This window comes from Podarcis erhardii (genome assembly GCF_964252035.2).
Source record: "Podarcis erhardii genome assembly, chromosome: 2".
NCBI lineage: Eukaryota > Metazoa > Chordata > Lepidosauria > Squamata > Lacertidae > Podarcis > Podarcis erhardii.
The window spans coordinates 63246222-63264027 of record NC_138498.1 but is presented as its reverse complement, the minus strand read 5'-3'; positions in this window follow the sequence as shown (position 1 = coordinate 63264027).

Below are 17806 nucleotides of genomic sequence, written 5' to 3'. Positions count from 1 at the left end.
CTCTCGTCTCTCAGGTCCTATTCCAACACTCTTAACGACTACGCCACACTTAAAACTACCCCCCCCCCCAGGCTCTGCAACACATACACTCATGCAAAAGCACAGCACAACATAATCGTTCATACTAGTTGTGGAGGAAATTAGATTGTCAAAATAAGACTGGGCACAGTGAAGAGCTGAATAATGGTGCTGAATAAAGCAGTGCAACCTAACAGTGGCAACAAGAATGGCAGATTGCAGGAGAGAGGATTAGGATCAGTGCACCTTCATGGACTAAGTCCACATTGGCAGAGCTATGCTCCATGGACGAACCATTGGATGATAGAATTGCATTGGCGCGTTGCAGCACAGTACGGTGGTACCTCATGTTACATACGCTTCAGGTTACAGACTCCGCTAACCCAGAAACAGTACCTCGGATTAAGAACTTTGCTTCAGGATGAGAACAGAAATCGTGCAGCAGCGGCAGCAGGAGGCCCCATTAGCTAAAGTGGTGCTTCAGGTTAAGAACAGACCTTCAGAACGAATTAAGTTCTTAACCCGAGGTACCACTGTAGTTCAGAGTAGCTTGTATATTTAGCAGAGATGCGTAAAGGTCTTTGTGCCAATTTTGGCCTGTACCAGGACGCCATGATTTGTCTTCATTATATTTCACATCATCTTGCCGTACCACTTTTTAAAAATAATAATAAATGCTTGCTTCTGCCCATTCTTCCACAAGAGTTTTCAGTTTCACAAGCTGCCATTGTTTTTGCAGCAGTGCACAAAATGCTCAATCAATCAGTCTTTTACCCAGTGTTGACACTAAAGAATTTCTTCATACGAAGAGTGGAATTTCCTTTTGCAAGGGTGTTTTTTCAGTGGGTATAAGGAGTTCCTGTTCTTGGTGCAGAGCCGCATTTTGCCAGCAGAGGGCTCTGCACGCTAACAGAAGGCGCTAAGTGATGGCGTTGATGCTCAGCAGTTGCTGCATGCCTTTCATACTTGGCATTGAATTCTTAGCCAGTTATTTGCAAGATTGTTCTAGCATGCAGCAGCCTTTCTTTATCAGGAGCCATATAGAAAGAGTTAACAAAGTTGTCAAGATTAGCTATTTCAAAGTATAGCGGGCTGAGTTGTCCTCCTTCTGCCCGCCACTAAGATAGTCAAATTTCACAGTAACTGCAATTTTACAAATCTGCCTCTCAAATTTTACAGTAACTTCCATTGCTGCCCCCCCCCCCAGACTTACTTGGTCATAAAAGATCCAAAATTCTGCCAATGTGTTTTAGAATTCTTTACTAAATCTGACAGTAGTAGTTTTTAAAAAAAAAAATTTGACAGTAGTAGTTTTTTTTAAAAAAAATTTGACAGTGTACAATTAAATTAATGGAGTTGAAAAACTATTAATTTAGTTTTAATACAGATATACGTATATATAATTATAGTTTTAATTCTATTAATTTTTACTTGTTTTTAAATTTATTTTTTCTGTTTTTAGCTGTTCTTATAGTAAGCTGCCTTGAGTCCCTTTGGGGGGGATGCAGAAGTATTTAAATGAATATTTTCCCATCTAATGTCCAGTTTTACACGCTGTATTAAACCATTATTTTGGGTTTGTCACAATACAAACTAAATTATCTTAGCAGCCTACACAGTTCAACCTGTGAATCGGAAATTAAAATAACATCATTAGCACAATAAAAGGATAACTATCTAATTGCAGCCTACTTTCACAGTACAAAGATGATTGCTTTTTAAGAAGGGCGCTACATCCTTTAAAAACAATTTGAAAAGTACATCCCTAGCAACAGTTCTAGCCGGTAAAGTTATTCCAGAATACATCCTTATGAAAACAAAATTAAAAAAAATTTCCTTCCAGTAGCACCTTAAAGACCAACTAAGTTAGTTCTAGGTATGAGCTTTCATGTGCATGCACACTTCTTCAGATACCAGGTATGCACACTTCTTCAGCTACCAGGTATCTGAAGAAGTGTGCATGCACACGAAAGCTAATACCTAGAACTAACTTAGTTGGTCTTTAAGGTGCTACTGGAAGGGAAAAAATTTTTATTTTGTTTTGACTATGGCAGACCAACACGGCTACCTATCTGTAACATCCTTATGAAGGAGCTTAATAGTTTTAAATAAATACCTACTGATTGCAACTTTCTCCCAAAAGCATTAGGGAGGGATAGAGTCAAAGTCTGCTTTTAAGACATTGAGAGCCGTGAATCTGCTTCTCTGTGCTTGCCAAGGTATTTGTTGATAATGCGCTTCAGCAACAAGCATTGATCAATAGTTGAATAGTCATGACTCTTCCACTCTGAGAGATTCAGTGCCTGTCTCATGCAACCCATGCGCATGAAACCATTGCACAAGCGCTCTGTGTTAAGCATACAACTGCACAAGAGAAGCTGAGAGGTCACACTCAATGTGACTGACTGAACCCCTTTTAAATGAAGGCAGTGGCACTTTGAAGCAGGGACCTAAACTGGTGCTAGGCCTTTCCCCTACCAACCTGTGTCCATCCAGATAGACTCCCATTATCCTTGACCATTGGCCATGCTGGCTGGAGCAGATGGGATTTGGAATCCAACCTGTGGGTTAACCACCAAGGACACACACATTGTTGGGGGCACATTGCTAGTCTCTGAGCCTGGCCAGGACAAATGTGAATGGGTGGGGGGTGGGGGAAGGCAGAAGATGCAAGAAGAGATCAGCTAGCTCCCTCCCCCCCCCCCCGCCGCCCTTTCCCTGCTTGAAATTGCTTCCACCCCTGCAATGTGGTTCAACTGAGTTTTGAAAACACAAGATCCCATCTAGAGCTGCCCTACAGCCTTCCTACTGCAGCTTTAGTGGCTAGTGCACAACTGTACTGCACAGGGGTTAGAGGCACAATGTGCTTGTTCAGGCTCCATTGCTTCTCCTTGACCTGCTAGAGCTATTCTCCACAACTTTTGACTTTTGGGGTTTTTTAAATATAAAAAATACTGTTCTCAAAATGAAAGACGAGAGTCTCATTCATTTGAGGAATGTAACAAATGGCGCCTGATTCTGCTATTTGTTTAGATTCCTAAGACTGAGGTTGGAGTGACAGGTTTGGACTCTTTTCAGAGCTGCTTTAATACTTGGAGGAAAGGGACGGGGGTTGGGGATCACCTCCTGGCTAAGAAACCCTCGTCTGTCAGCAGCCTTTCTAATGGGTGAGATTATACGGAGCCTTTCTGTAGCTCAAGGCTTTCAACAAGCCTGGTGGATCCAGGCCCAGTGGGCAAAACAAACATATCCATTGGCAGAAGCCAGCAGCTTTGAGGGGTGAGACACTGGTTGAAGATACTGTACTTGATGGATTGGTCACAGTTATCTAATCTTAACAGCAGCCAAGGATTGCCAGTGTCCTATTATTTTACCCTGGCACTGAATGAAGCAGATCTGTTCGTTTCCCAGAAGCTCATCAATCTGGTTTAAAAGTGTTACAGGAAGGCCCAAAGGCTTTGTGAGAAGGCTCCTTCCCACTTTCCCAGTGCATAGGAAAATGTACATTCACATCTCAAACCTGTCCTCATTAAAACTCAAAATTTTAATAAAGCATGCCAAATGTATGCGAAGTCAATGAATGTAAGCTTGATTACAAAGTGTGAACAAAAGCAGTAAGTGGGATAGACAAAAAGTGTGGTGGAGGGATTGATCCAACCAAGTGGGCTTCCTTCAGGGAAATTCAGAGGACAGTGTTTCAAAATTCAGGTGTGCTACACCTCTTCTATTTCTTAGGACAGCATAGGAAACAATTAGAGGTAGCACATTTGAATTTTGCATTACTGTTCGCTGAATCCCTATAGCGTCTGAAACATATTAGGTCAACAAATCCCCTCCTTTCTTTGGTCGGCCCCATTGCCTTTTGCATTTGTTGCTACTTGCTTTATTTTGAGGGCAGGTTCCCATTTTTGTTGGGGCTTTGATCACTCAATGTGCTTGTTTTTGCACAGTTTGGAATATTTTAGTAATGACTTGGAGCATGTAAGGAAGCAGGATAAATGCATTCCTGCAGCAAACAAAAAGTACTAAGCTTTTCTCAATTCTGAGGTTCTTACAAATGGTAGGAGCTTGTTCCTTTTTAAGTGAAAGCTGAGGAACAGGGCACTATGGTTCACCTTGGGGGGAGCATTATTCTCATACACATGCACCCCTGCAGATGTCCGTGCATCTCCTTGCATGTATATCATGGTATCTGGCCTTAGCTCAGTCTGCCTCTGACACATGTAAGCCATATCTAAATTTTCTAACAATACCTAAGTACAGAAGAGTTTTGCCCTCCAAGATCCTAGATGACAGATTTACCCAAGTTCCCTTCAATGGCAGATACGATCCTTGTAACCATTTAGAGTTTGAAACACTCTTAGGTCTTCTACTAAAGCTTCTGTCAATGTTAGAGAACCCATAACGGGTGGAGGAATGCATAATTTATCTCCTTAGGAGGCAGTTTCCTGGTTGATCCTTGGAGACCCTTTCAAGTGTCTACTTTGAGGGGTCTAATAAATCCAGTGCTTTTTTTCTAAAAAAAATGTTTAGGGGTACTCTCATTTTCCTACTCATATTGAAATACTGCCCCTCAATGAGGCCAAATTTAGATTCACAAAATGTTTAGGGGTATACGTACCCCCGCGTACACCCAGAAAAAGCACTATGACCAAACAGGTGGCATTCATCATTTGAATGTTGTAATTAATTTCCCTTATACCTGCTATGATTGTGAGTTCCCAACTTTTCACTGTTAATAATTAATCATTGGTTCTACTGAGGCTGTGATTGTACACTACTTTTTCATTTGTACTTTATTTAATGGTTGGTCAAGCATAATAAATATTTGATTGATTCAATTGATTTACCTAACCCATTCTTATGGAGCAAAGTCTTGTGGAGCAAAGCAACTTAGAGTTGACAGAGATGCTGACTTTGTGTATAGCAAACCAGATTGGGTGGGGGAGAATAATTTATGGAACAATGTGTGTTGCAGATACTGTATTATTTGAAGGTTGGGGGGATCTCTTTGAGGTGCATCCATGTGACTGCTACCCACGTTATTGGTTAGGCACTGTAGAATATAGTCAAAAATTAAGGAAGAATGCTTGGGAAAGGCATAGAACCCTTTCCCCAGAAAGTGCTTAGGCTGAATAGAAAACTCACTGCTTGTGCTGGTCATGTGAACATCACCATAAAACTGAGTGGATGTATCCATGTACAGGCTAAATTCCCTTAAAACAAAACTTTATTGTCTTCCAAGACAAATACATGTTAAGTATTATATGCAGTCATACACATGGCATCAAAACAAACTTGGAAAATCTTTGTACATTACTGAATAAGTTTGCATCTACAGAGTAGACTTCAATCTAAAGAATTAAGATAATTTATGTTGTAAGTGGCTGCTGTAAGACAGAAGGAAGATTACTGTACTATTGTTAATAAATGATATAAATTGAACCATAGAGAGTCAAGCCCATCTTTGTTGTTGTTCCTCTTATCACCACTCAGTGGTGAGTTAAGCATTTCATAAGTGCCATATCCCACACATATTGGGTCTGAAATGTGGGTTACAGACAGTGGAGAGAAGACACACTCCCAGCCACACAATAAACAACCCACAGATCTTAAGAGATAAGAATATGGACCGTAGCAGCCAAGCTTCTCTTTTCCTGCTCCTGATTCATTTCATTACATTTATGTCCCACCTTACTGAATGGAACCCAAAGTAGTGTATATGTGATTCTCAGGCAGCCACCCATCCAAGCACTGACACACACACACACACACACACACACACACACACACACCCTGCTTAGCTTTGCATGCTTTCAAACCACATCCCCTCAGAGGAAGTAAAAAGAGTCTTGTTATCCCATGGTCGCTGCTTCAAAACATCCTACATGGAGGAGCTGATCTAACCTGTACAGTTCGTTCCGGAGGTCCGTTCTTAACCTGAAACTGTTCTTAACCTGAAATATACTCAGAGTCGCAAAGTGATTTCATGCTCTTTATTCAGCTCATAGTGGTGAGGAGGAATGAATGAATGTCCCCTCAAAGTATCTGCTTTATATACATTATTTACACAATGGGCTGCACATGATTGGCTAATTCTGGAATTCTACTGTAAGCCAATCAGGTTGTGGATTCACTTCTATCTGGAGCATGATTGGGTGGTTCCTGCCAACCAATCATATTGCTGCATTGTTCTAGGACCAATCAGACTGCTGCATTCTGAATCCTATTGTTCTAGGACCAATCAGACTGCTGCCTTTTGGATCCTATTGTTCAGTACATAACACCCCTCCCCTCTAAGTTCCAGTCCTGCCCGGGAGGTCGCATTCATAGTCCTCAAGGTACGCCGGCGGCCTACGTGTGCATTGCGGCCTGGGGTGTTCCCTGGTCCGGGGTTCAGGTTCTGGCTCGTGTTCCAAGGATGCTGGCTGTGATGGGGCTGTTTGGTCTGGTGCAACCTGCTCGCTCAGTCGTAGTTCTGGTTCTGGTGTCCTTTCAGCCTCACGGGTCCTCTCTGTATTTACTGATTCTGCCTCTCCTGCTTGCCCCTGCTGCTCTATGGGCCTCACTGCCCCACTGTTCCCTTGGGACTCCCTTGACCTGTCCTCCTCCTCCTGGTTTTCTCCCGGGAATCGTCGCCGTATCTGGTCGCAGTGGCGGCGCCAGCATTGCCCCCCATCTGTTAGCACCTCGTACGACACAGGGCCAGTGACCCTGGTGACTGTGGCGGGTACCCATGCAGGGCCTGCCCCAAAATTCTTTGCGTACACTGGGTCCTGGGCCTCGAAGGTCCGGGGGTTCCTGCCTTCCCCCACCCCTACCTCATCCTGAGCTCTATCGGGGTGAAGGCGGTCCAATCTGATTGCAAGGCGCCGACCCATTAGTAGTTCAGCGGGGCTCCAGCCAGTCGTTGAGCTGGGGGTGCTGTGCTGTGCTAGAAGGAATGTGGCAAGGCGGTACTCCCAATCCCCTTGCGTCATGCGGCGAAGGGTGTCCTTGGTGGTCCGCACCATGCGTTCTGCTTGGCCATTGGTGGCTGGGTGGAATGGCGCCGAACGGATGTGGCGGATGGCGTTCTGCGCTGTGAAGGTTTGGAATTCTCCTGACGTAAATGCAGTCCCGTTGTCTGAGACGAGAGTGTCAGGGAGCCCGTGGGTTGCAAACAGCCTGCGTAGGACCCGGATGGCTGCGGACGTAGAAGTGGACGGTACCAGTGCGACTTCCAGCCATTTGGTGTAGGAGTCCACCACTATGAAAAATGTTTTCCCCTGAAAGGGGCCAGCGAAGTCCACATGCAGGCGTGACCATGGTGCTCGGGCGGACTCCCAGGACTGGACTGGGGCCCTTGGGGGATCTGGGCGGGATTCTTGGCAGGCCTGGCAGTGATTGACCCAGGCCTCTATCTCTCCGTCGATCCCCAGCCACCACACATAACTCCTGGCAAGGGCCTTCATCCTTACTACCCCTGGGTGTGTCTCGTGTAGGGCTGTGAGGACCCTTTTGCGGAGGGGCTGGGGAACAACGACCCTGCTTCCCCATAACAGGCACCCCTTGTGGGCCGACAGTTCATGTTTGCGGGTTGTGTAGCCGGCGAATTCTGGCCCGGGGCTGCTGCTGGGCCATCCCCTCCACACCCAGTCCAGGACCCGGGAGATGACCCTATCTTTCTTGGAATGGTGTGCAACTTCTTGTGCCTGAATGGGGCGGTCGGGAAGCAGCTCCAGGCTCATAACCTCTTGTGCAGGTGCTGGGTCAGGGCCTGTTTCCGGTAGTGGTAGCCTGCTGAGGGCGTCCGCATGGCCCATCGCCTTCCCAGGGCAGTGAATCAGTGCATACTGGTAGCTGGCAAGGAAAATTGACCACCTGAGGACGCGAGGAGACAGCACTTGAGGGGTCTGTTTTTCAGGGGCAAACAAGCCCAGCAACGGCTTGTGGTCAGTCACCACAGTGAAGGGCCGCCCGTACAAGAAATCATGGAATTTTTTTACTCCCTTCACGATTGCCAGACCCTCCTTGTCAATTTGCGAGTAGTTCCGCTCGGTTTCGTTGAGTGTCTGGGAAAAGTATGCCACCGGTACCTCTCTTCCATCTGGGAGTTGGTGTCCCAGGACAGCGCCAATGCCATAGGGTGAGGCGTCGCATGCTAGCACAACTGGCAGCCTCTCGTCGAAGTGTGCCAAGACCGAGTTTGAGACAAGCAAGTCCTTGACTGCCTGGAATGCGGCCTCCTGGCGCTGGCCCCACACCCAAGGAGCCCGCTTGTCCAGGAGTCTGTGTAGGGGCTCCGCTACCGCCGCCTTGTGGGGAAGGAAGGAATGGTAAAAGTTCAATAGTCCCAAGAAGGCCTGAAGTTCAGTCTTGTTCTTGGGCGCTGGGGCATCACAAATGGCCCGTACCTTGTCCCCAGTTGGGTGGACCCCTTCTGCATCCACCATAAATCCCAGAAAGTCCACCTGAGGCACTCCTAGTAGACATTTTTCCTGCTTCACCTTGAGACCCGCCGTCTGGAAACGGTGCAGAACGGTGCGGAGGCGGTCCTCAAACTCCTCGGGTGTGGGCCCGGCAATCAACACATCATCGAAGAAGGGGGTGACACCAGGAATCCCTTTAAGGAGAGAGTCCATTAGATTCTGGAATATGCCTGGTGCCACGCTGACCCCGAATTGCAGCCGCTTTACCCTGAACGCTCCTCTGTGCGTCACAATCATCTGTGCCTCTGCTGTAGCCTCATCTACGGGCAGCTGTTGATATGCTTGGGCCAAGTCCAGCTTGCCAAAAATTTTCGACCCAGCCAGGGTGGCAAGGACATGGCTGACCACTGGCACTGGGTATGCATGGGCATGAGGGCCTTGTTTATGGTACATTTGTAGTCTGCGCAGATGCAGACCGAACCATTAGGCTTGACGGGTGTGACTATTGGGGTTTCCCGGGGGCATTAGGCACCGGCTCCAGCACTCCTTGCTCCACGAGTCGGTCCAATTCCTCATCTATACGGGGTTTCAGGGCGAACGGGACCCGGCGGGCCTTGAGCCTGACCGGTCGTACTGCAGGGTCAAGCTGTAGAGCAATGGGGGGGCCCGTATACTGTCCCAATTTCCCATCGAAAACCCCCGGAAATTCCTTGCATATGGCGTCCACGTCCACTTGTAAGCTCATGTGGTTCACCCCGGTGATGGCTAGCCCCAGTGGTCCAAACCATGCCAATCCCAGTAAGCTAATGTAGGGGCCCTTGATCACAAGCAAGTCCAGTTGCCGCGTCCGCCCTCTGTATTGCACCCTGAAGGTCCCCACCCCCATTGTGGGGACCTTACGTTTCTGGAAGTCCCGGAGGGTGAATGGGGTCAGCCTGAGTTTGGGACCCCCAGTAGGGCACAGTTTCCTTAAGGTCCTTGCCGAGATTATGGATAGAGTTGAACCCGTGTCAAGCTCCATGCGGCATGGGGCCCCCTCTATCCGTACCTCTACATAAATTTTCTCTACGTTGGGGTGGGGCAACTGGTATACCTGGAAGTCCGTGAGCTCCGTCGAGTTGCCTTGGTGCGTTGGGCCCTGGGACCTGGGGCTCTTGGATGGGTCATCTGATGCCTGGTGTCGGGTGGGCCGAGCCCGACACACCCGGGCGATGTGTCCCAATTTTCTGCACTGCCTGCACTCTGCGTTGCGGAAACGGCAGGTCCTCCTCTCGTGACTTTCTCCACAGCTTGCGCAGTTCCCTCCTTCTCGTTGAGGCAGCTGTGGTATGTGGGCTGCTTGAGTGCGCTGCTGTATTCGGTGCACCTCCTCCCTGTCGGATCCTGAGTCGTAGGTGAGGTCTTCGTGGTGGACCCTCGGTTGGGACGGCTGGCTCGGCCGTGCCTCTTGCGTCGACCTCTCGGCAGCTTCTGTTGCCAGGGCCTCCTCCAGAGCGACCTGGAACGTTAGGTTCTTCTTAGCGTAGAGGCGTCGTTGCAGCTTCTCATCCTTCAGGCCACCGACGAGGCGGTCACGAAGCATGTTCTCCAGCTCTGAGAAGTTGCAGAACCGGGCAGCTTGGCTTAGAGAGGTCACAAACCCGGTTATGGTTTCCCCAGGGGCTTGCCGCTTTGCGTAGAAGGCATTTCGACGAGCCACCACTGAGGGCTGTGGCGAAAAGTGCCCCTTCAGCTGTTCCATTATTGTTTTGTATGGAACAGTAGCAACGTCTTCAGGTGCAAGGAGAGCCCGGACGATTTCAAACGTCTCCTCTCCGCAGACGCTGAAGAATATTGCCCTCTTCTTGGCGTCTTCTTCATCGGTGATCCCTTTGGCTTCTAGGAGGAAGGTGAAACGTGAGGCGTACGCTTCCCAGTCTCCAGATGCTGGGTTGAACGGCGAGAAGCTGCTGTCGGTTGCCATTCTGAGTTCCTTGGGTCCCGGAGCTGAAGCCTGGATACACGGTGCGAGGCAGCGGTGCGGCAGGTGGCGGTGCTGCGGTGCTGTGTGTGGCAGTCAGCTCAGCGGGATCCCACCTTCGTCGCCAGTGAAATATACTCAGAGTCGCAAAGTGATTTCATGCTCTTTATTCAGCTCATAGTGGTGAGGAGGAATGAATGAATGTCCCCTCAAAGTATCTGCTTTATATACATTATTTACACAATGGGCTGCACATGATTGGCTAATTCTGGAATTCTACTGTAAGCCAATCAGGTTGTGGATTCACTTCTATCTGGAGCATGATTGGGTGGTTCCTGCCAACCAATCATATTGCTGCATTGTTCTAGGACCAATCAGACTGCTGCATTCTGAATCCTATTGTTCTAGGACCAATCAGACTGCTGCCTTTTGGATCCTATTGTTCAGTACATAACATAACCTGAGGTACCACTTTAGTTAATGGGGCCTCCCGCGGCTGCCATGCAATTTCTGTTCTCATCCTGAAGCAAAGTTCTTAACCCGAGGTACTATTTCTGGGTTAGCAGAGTCTGTAACCTGAAGTGTCTGTAACCCGAGGTACCACTGTATTAGCTTAAGTATACGTGTCACATTCAGCTTGCCAAATGGCCAAAGTCTGCCATTCCCCTGCAGTGACCATGCAGTAGTCCACCATCTGTTTTCTCCAAGGTATGCATCCGCTGTGTATGATTTGTACAAATCGGAAAGGGAGCTGCTTTTGGACAGAAGGAATACTCTTGGTGGGAGAGCCTCTGCTGGGTGTTTATTTGATTTTTCATTCTCTCAGGCTGTTATGCTAGTGTGTCATCTTCCAAGAATCAGCTTCTTTTGTGTTAAACAACAGCTCTGAGTCTTGGCCTGTTCCTTCCAGAGTCTCAAGCCATTTGTAGCTCCACTACCCAGCGTTGCCTGTGCGGGACCCAGGGAGTTTATGCAACCCATTTTCGTCTGTGGATGTCCTGGAACAGAGCTAGCTCCCTTACAGCCTGCTGGCCACAGATGAAATGAAAACAGAATAGCAAAGGGGTTGTTTGTTTGAGATCTCCTGTGGGGAAAGGAAAAATAAAGTTCCTGGGGATGTTTTGTCCGTGTGCAGCCTGTAAGAAAAGGTGAAGACTGCTTAATTCAATGAAGAAGCTGGCTGACCCACACATATGCAGCAACAAGACTAAATCTAATCTCTCTGGAACAAGAAAAAAAATTCATTTTTTCTTTCCTGGCTGTACCAACACAACAGTGATATAGGGTTAGCCTGGGTGATTTGGTTCTGGCTGTTGTAGATGCAAGAGCTTGTTGAGAACTGTGAGCTGCTGCTGTTGCGGGCATTTTGTTAGCAGCAATAATATGACTACAATGCACATTTGTATAAATTTACCTTTACAAAAGACTTTACAAAACAATATTAACTTATGCTTTTTAGAAGCCAGATAATTTCAATCTCTGCTTTAAAAGGAGGGAAGACTGGAAATGGCTGGCCCAAGGGATTGTGCTGCCTGTGACAGAATAACAAATGCCAACTGTCCCACTCCCCAAGTCAAGCTGCAAAATTCTCAAGGCTGACCAGCTTGTTTTGCCGCCTCCCATAATCTCAAAATCACCTGCTCACCACAATCTCCATAGTGATATTTTGTTGCTGCCCTGATCCATCTCCTGCCCTGAGCACTTCTGACAAAAGAAACAAAAGGTACCCATTTACAGTGGTACCTCAGGTTACATACGCTTCAGGTTACATATGCTTCAGGTTACAGACTCCGCTAACCCAGAAATAGTACCTTGGGTTAAGAACTTTGCTTCAGGATGAGAACAGAAATCGCGTGGCGGCGGCACAGCAGCAGCAGGAGGCCCCATTACCTAAAGTGGAACCTCAAGTTAAGAACAGTTTCAGGTTAAGAACAGACCTCCGGAACTTATTAAGTACGTAACCAGAAGTACCACTGTACCTGAATAGTTACCTGCTCTGCTCCCGCTCACCTTTCTTCCTTTTTTTGGTTTGGTTTTGTTCTTTTTTTGCTTCCATCGCTCAGCTAACCAGGCGCTCTATGGTAGCCTAACATATTTATGGAGCAGGAATTTTATGGAGGGCAATTGGGCACTGCAACACACCAGCTTGTCATGGGAAGGAAATAACGCTAAGCACATGTTTTGATGATGAATAAATGAAGGGCAGGTTTAGAAAGTTTCCTTTTCTTACTGAACTTACATGATTCTGGAAGAGTGTTCTGTACTTGAATGATAAAATGTGGTGTTGGGAGAGAATTAAACAGTTTTGTGGTGTGTTTTTTTAAAAGGGGGGGCATAATTTTATGCACATTCCCTGTGCAATGGACTTGGAAGGACTTGTTCCAGTTCCCAGCATGCACTTCTTCTTTGCTCCATGGGATATGCCCTTGACCCATCTGCCTCCCACACAAGGAAGAGACTTGTATTGGGAGAGAATGCTCTTTGGGTCAGGAGGGGAGGAAGCACATTGAAGCCCCTGCTGGGGTCACTGTGAGGAAATGGGTTGCTGACAAGCATTTTTTAAAAAAACAAAACAAAACCCTGCCAACATGTCAAAATATCTATATATTAATCTGTTTACCCCAGGTGATACCATAATTTGGACCCTGTAGCCCCTTTCAGAGCTGGCAATGTGGTTGAAACAAATAAATTGTGCTGTGGATGGATTGTAAGTTTCACATGCTGTATGTGCAGATGAAATTCTGGCTTTTGTCTGTTAGAGGATGTATGGGGCAATTGTATAATCTAATAAAAATCACAGAAACAAGCACCATTCATGAACTTTTATGTGTCACCTAGTCCTACACTGAAACACATTTTTAAAATAACCCAAAGCTTTCCTGTTTTTCCATGATGTGTGCTTACTCCCCCCCTGCTCCCCCTATTAAGAATGAGAATTGCTTTGGGTATCACGCAAATCCTTTTATTTTCCAAACACAGGGTTGCAATGCAGCTCTGTGGGTTCATATGCTTAAGTTAGCAAGGACAACCTAAAAATCAGTTTACCACACGCCTTTGGTGTTCTGGTGCAAGAAGGATAGGAAGCTTCTCCTATGTTTGATCTTGCTGTGATGACAGTGGTGCATCGCTACATACACATGTATCATACAATCCATAGTCTGATAGGTGGATTTTGTACACACACCAGGACTGTGCCATCAGTAGCGACCAATTTTTCCAACCCCCAGGTATGCCTCTGCCCATCAGTCCCAGCCAGCACAGTGATGGAGGTTGCACTGCAAAACATCTGAAGGGCACCAGGTTGGTGAAGGATGCTTTAAGGTGCTTTCACTGAGGGCAAACATAATTTATCAGCAGACCTCCTTGGGGAGACAGCCTAGAAATATGTAGTGTGGCCTACCAGACCCTCTGTAGCAAAACATTTCTGTGGTTCTAGGCAGGGCAGTACTGGGGATTGAAAGATTTTCATTTTCATTTTGTAAGACTCATGTACAATATCATTATAAAACTGGAAAATGCTTTAGTATGTTTCGTCAACTCTTCTCCTTAAAAAAAAAAATAATAATTCAGGGAAAGGTTGTAATTTTTGCTAAAAATATTTTAAATATTTTTCTTCTTTTTATTTGTATGTGTGCAAATAAAGTGTGGCCAGTTGTACAATCTCAGTTTATATATATGTCCTGTTTCTTCCCCCTTATCTCTGAGTTGTTTTGCTACCCTGATTTCAGTATTAAGCTGTCTCACTTTTCCTAATTAGCTACTTTGAAAAACCTGAAAGATAACAAGAATATTGTGGAAACAAAATTAAAAAATTCCTTCCAGTAGCACCTTAGAGACCAACTAAGTTTGTTATTGGTATGAGCTTTCGTGTGCATACCAATAACAAACTTAGTTGGTCTCTAAGGTGCTACTAGAAGGATTTTTTAAATTTTGTTTCGACTACAGCAGACCAACTCAGCTACCTACCTATAACTAAGAATATTGTGCATCATTTCATGACTCAGGTCTGAAAGCACATGAAGCTCATTGCTGAAGCGAAAGAGGTCTAGGTCTGGTTGGTGACTGGATGGAAGGCTGCCTGGAAGCCACTTGGGTTCCATGATGGAAGAAGGGCAGTATATAAATGTAAGAAAATCAATAAATCTCAACTCTCAAAACAGCAAGCAACTAATATGCACTTTCAATCCTTTACCTTATGTTGTTAATTGGTCATACTGGGCTTGTCAGGGGCAGTATTTTTCAGATTATAACAACGAAGAGTTCCTGTTGTTCACTAATAGCCATTTATCTACAGCTTATGTGTAAATAAAGTCCAAATTGCTTCCCACCATTAGGTGGCAGTGTGGTAAAGCTGGGTATTGGCGATTGCTTGCATGGCGTGTGATTCAGCCATTTTGCATATAACAGATTGTACTGCCAGGTGACACCTTGTCCCTGTCCTTCAGGTTGAACACAATTTGCCCCTCCCCACAGTCACACTATTGAGGGTCAGATGTTACTCAGTTGCCAAGAAACCAGATAAATATGTGGAACTGAAGCCAAGTTCTCATGATCCCCCATCCTTTGCTTTCCACTGCCATCAACGCTCTTTTCAGTGCAATGACTCTTTATTTCCTTTGGTGTTTTAATATATCCCAGTGCCATCTCTCGGTCTGTTTATCTCTCTGTCACACTTTTGTTACCTCTCTTTCCCAATACGAATGTTTGTATTAATTCTCACTCTTTACAGTCCAGTAAAGCAGAGGAACGAAGGCATTTCAGTCTTCAGCCTCAACATCAGCTCAAAGAGACAGGAAGTATAAAAGGTGTCAAGTGATGTGAAAGACCTTCTTCCTGAGACCCTGGAGAGCCACTGCCTGTCAGATTAGATGGTTCTGGAATAGATAGACATGGTAACCTTGTTTGCAGGTAATGCTAAGCCAAACCATGGCTTAGCACAGACAAATACATGTGTGCGCTCCTGGAGAGAGGAGATTACAACCACTTTGCTCCACTTCTGGTCAGGTTGCTGCTGTGCTACTCTGAGCTAAGCCGTGGTTTGGCTTAGCATGGGGGCCAGCAAACTTTTTCAGCAGAGGGCCAGTAGTCCACTGTCCCTCAGACCTTGGAGGCCGACCAGGTATGGAGGGCCACAGGTCCCTCACTCTTGCTCGGAGCGGAGCACAACCTCTGGGATGGGACAAGAGAGCCATCAATAACATAAGCATTCAAGGAACCATTTCTTGTTGCACTCTGTTCAATCCTACTCGCGTGTCTAGGTGTAGGTTCCTGCCCCCTACTTTGTGTTCTGGGTCTCTGCATCATATTGTGTCTTTGGCCTTTATTTTGGTAGTCGGCTTGAAAGTACTCTGTTTCTCTGAACAGGTTGAATCCATGTTCATTCTTACAACTAGTGTGGAGTTCAGTTTCACATCTTGCTCCTGGAAAGGTCTGTTCCCTTAAGCCTTGCCCGTGACACTTCTGAACAGTTGCTATCTGTTGCAGTTTGTGGGGTCCGAAGGAGGAAAGGGCTTGGCTTTACAGAGTGATTGTTGGATCATGTAAAGCAGGGGTCAGCAATTTTTTTCAGCAGAGGGTCGGTCCACAGTCCTCAGACCTTGTGGGGAGCCAGACTATATTTTGGGGGGAGGGAAAACGAACAAATTCCTATGCCCCACAAATAACGCAGAGATGCATTTTAAATAAAAGCACACATTCTACTCATGTAAAAATACCAGGCAGGCCCCACAAATAACCCAGAGATGCATTTTAAATAAAAGGACACATTCTCGCACATAAAAACACACTGATTCCTGGACCATCCCTGGGCCAGATTTAGAAGGCGATTGGGCTGGATCTGGATCCCTCAGCCTTAGTTTGCCTACCCATGGTCAGAACCCGGGTTTATGGTTTAGCTCTCCCAGACAAACCATAAATAGCAAACTGTAATGCAAACATTGGTTACAGGTCATGGTTTGGAGAGAGCTAAACCATGAACCTGAGCTCTGATGATACTCTAAGCCATAGGAGCCAACTCCTAGGAGTCTTTGCCTCCCAATAAATATTTGAGGGGGCCCCCACTGTGTCATGTGATTGATTATGTGGGGCAGGGCTTACCTGCTCCCCACTCCAATCTTTTATTCAAGTTGGCATCCCTGCTCTAAGCCAAACCATGGCTTATCTCAGTTCAGCACAGCAACAGAAAAACAGGAGGAGCAAAGCAGTCAGTCTCCTCTGCCAGGCCCTAGTAGTTGATGGGAGACATGGGAGGAGTTGGAGGAAATAGGAAAGAGGAGAAAATAATATGCTGAGAATGTGCCTGGATGTTACAATGAAGATCTCCTTTGAAATAAGTTATATCTATTCTTAAGTAGTTATGAAAGACTGGGCAGAGAGGCCAGAGCTACATTTGGTGCCTTCCCCACCCCTGCTTTCTATGAATGCCTTCCAGGTTTTTGTCTCATTTATGACTAGTGTCAAGACATTGCTCAGCCTGGCCCAGGAGCCTGTGGCAGTAGCCAAGACTATAGCTGATCTAATACATGAGAAATGAGAACAATAATGGCCCAACATGAAATCCAGTACATCTCCCTCTTGCTAAATCAGAAAAGAAGCTGGTATAGAGAAGTCTGCTGGTTCATCTGGGCATAAATAACTTTTTGTGAAGTGAAAGAAGTTGAGCCTTGTGATTCCTAAGTTCTGTAGACGTACAGTCGCCTCTCCACTGTTTGTGAAATTCATATTGTTTCTTTGATCACGGTGTCTGTTGAGTAGCTGTTTTTGTTTTTGTGCAAGAAACATCCCAAGAGACTCAGGTGACCTTTGTACTGTTCTTTAATGGAACTTGTTAGAGCAGTTCCCTGCTGACAGGCATCCTTCCAGACTCCACTGTCATCTCGACTGGCACGACTGAAGCCCCTCACCAGCAGTGACATGCGGAATGAATATAGGTGTTGAAGCAATGTGTTTTCTCGTCTCCGAAGGCTTGCTTGACTAATGGCCTGGAAAGGGAATGAATAGCAAAGTGATTAAAATGTGCACAGGAGGACCTCTCAACGCTAGGAGACTGGGTAATAAAACACAATGCTTAACAAGTGCAAAATTATGTACAAAAAAACCCCTCGACAGGCTTAACTGTCCTTAACAGAATTCTGGGTTCTGAAGTAGGTCTTGTCATGGAAGAGAGATTATTATTTAATTGTGGACAGCTCCCTGAAGACTTGATGCAGTGGGCTGCAGCTGTCAAATAAGCAGATGGGGCATTGGGAGAAAATATCACAATGCACAGTGTCTGCCTCAAGTACTGTAAGGATATGACAGACTAGAAATGTGTCATGCATAAACCACATTGGACCATAGAATATTTGCTATATGAGGCAGTGGCTTTCAGCTTAGAAGTTAGATGGGGGAGAGGGGGGGGGATACTATAGAACAGGGA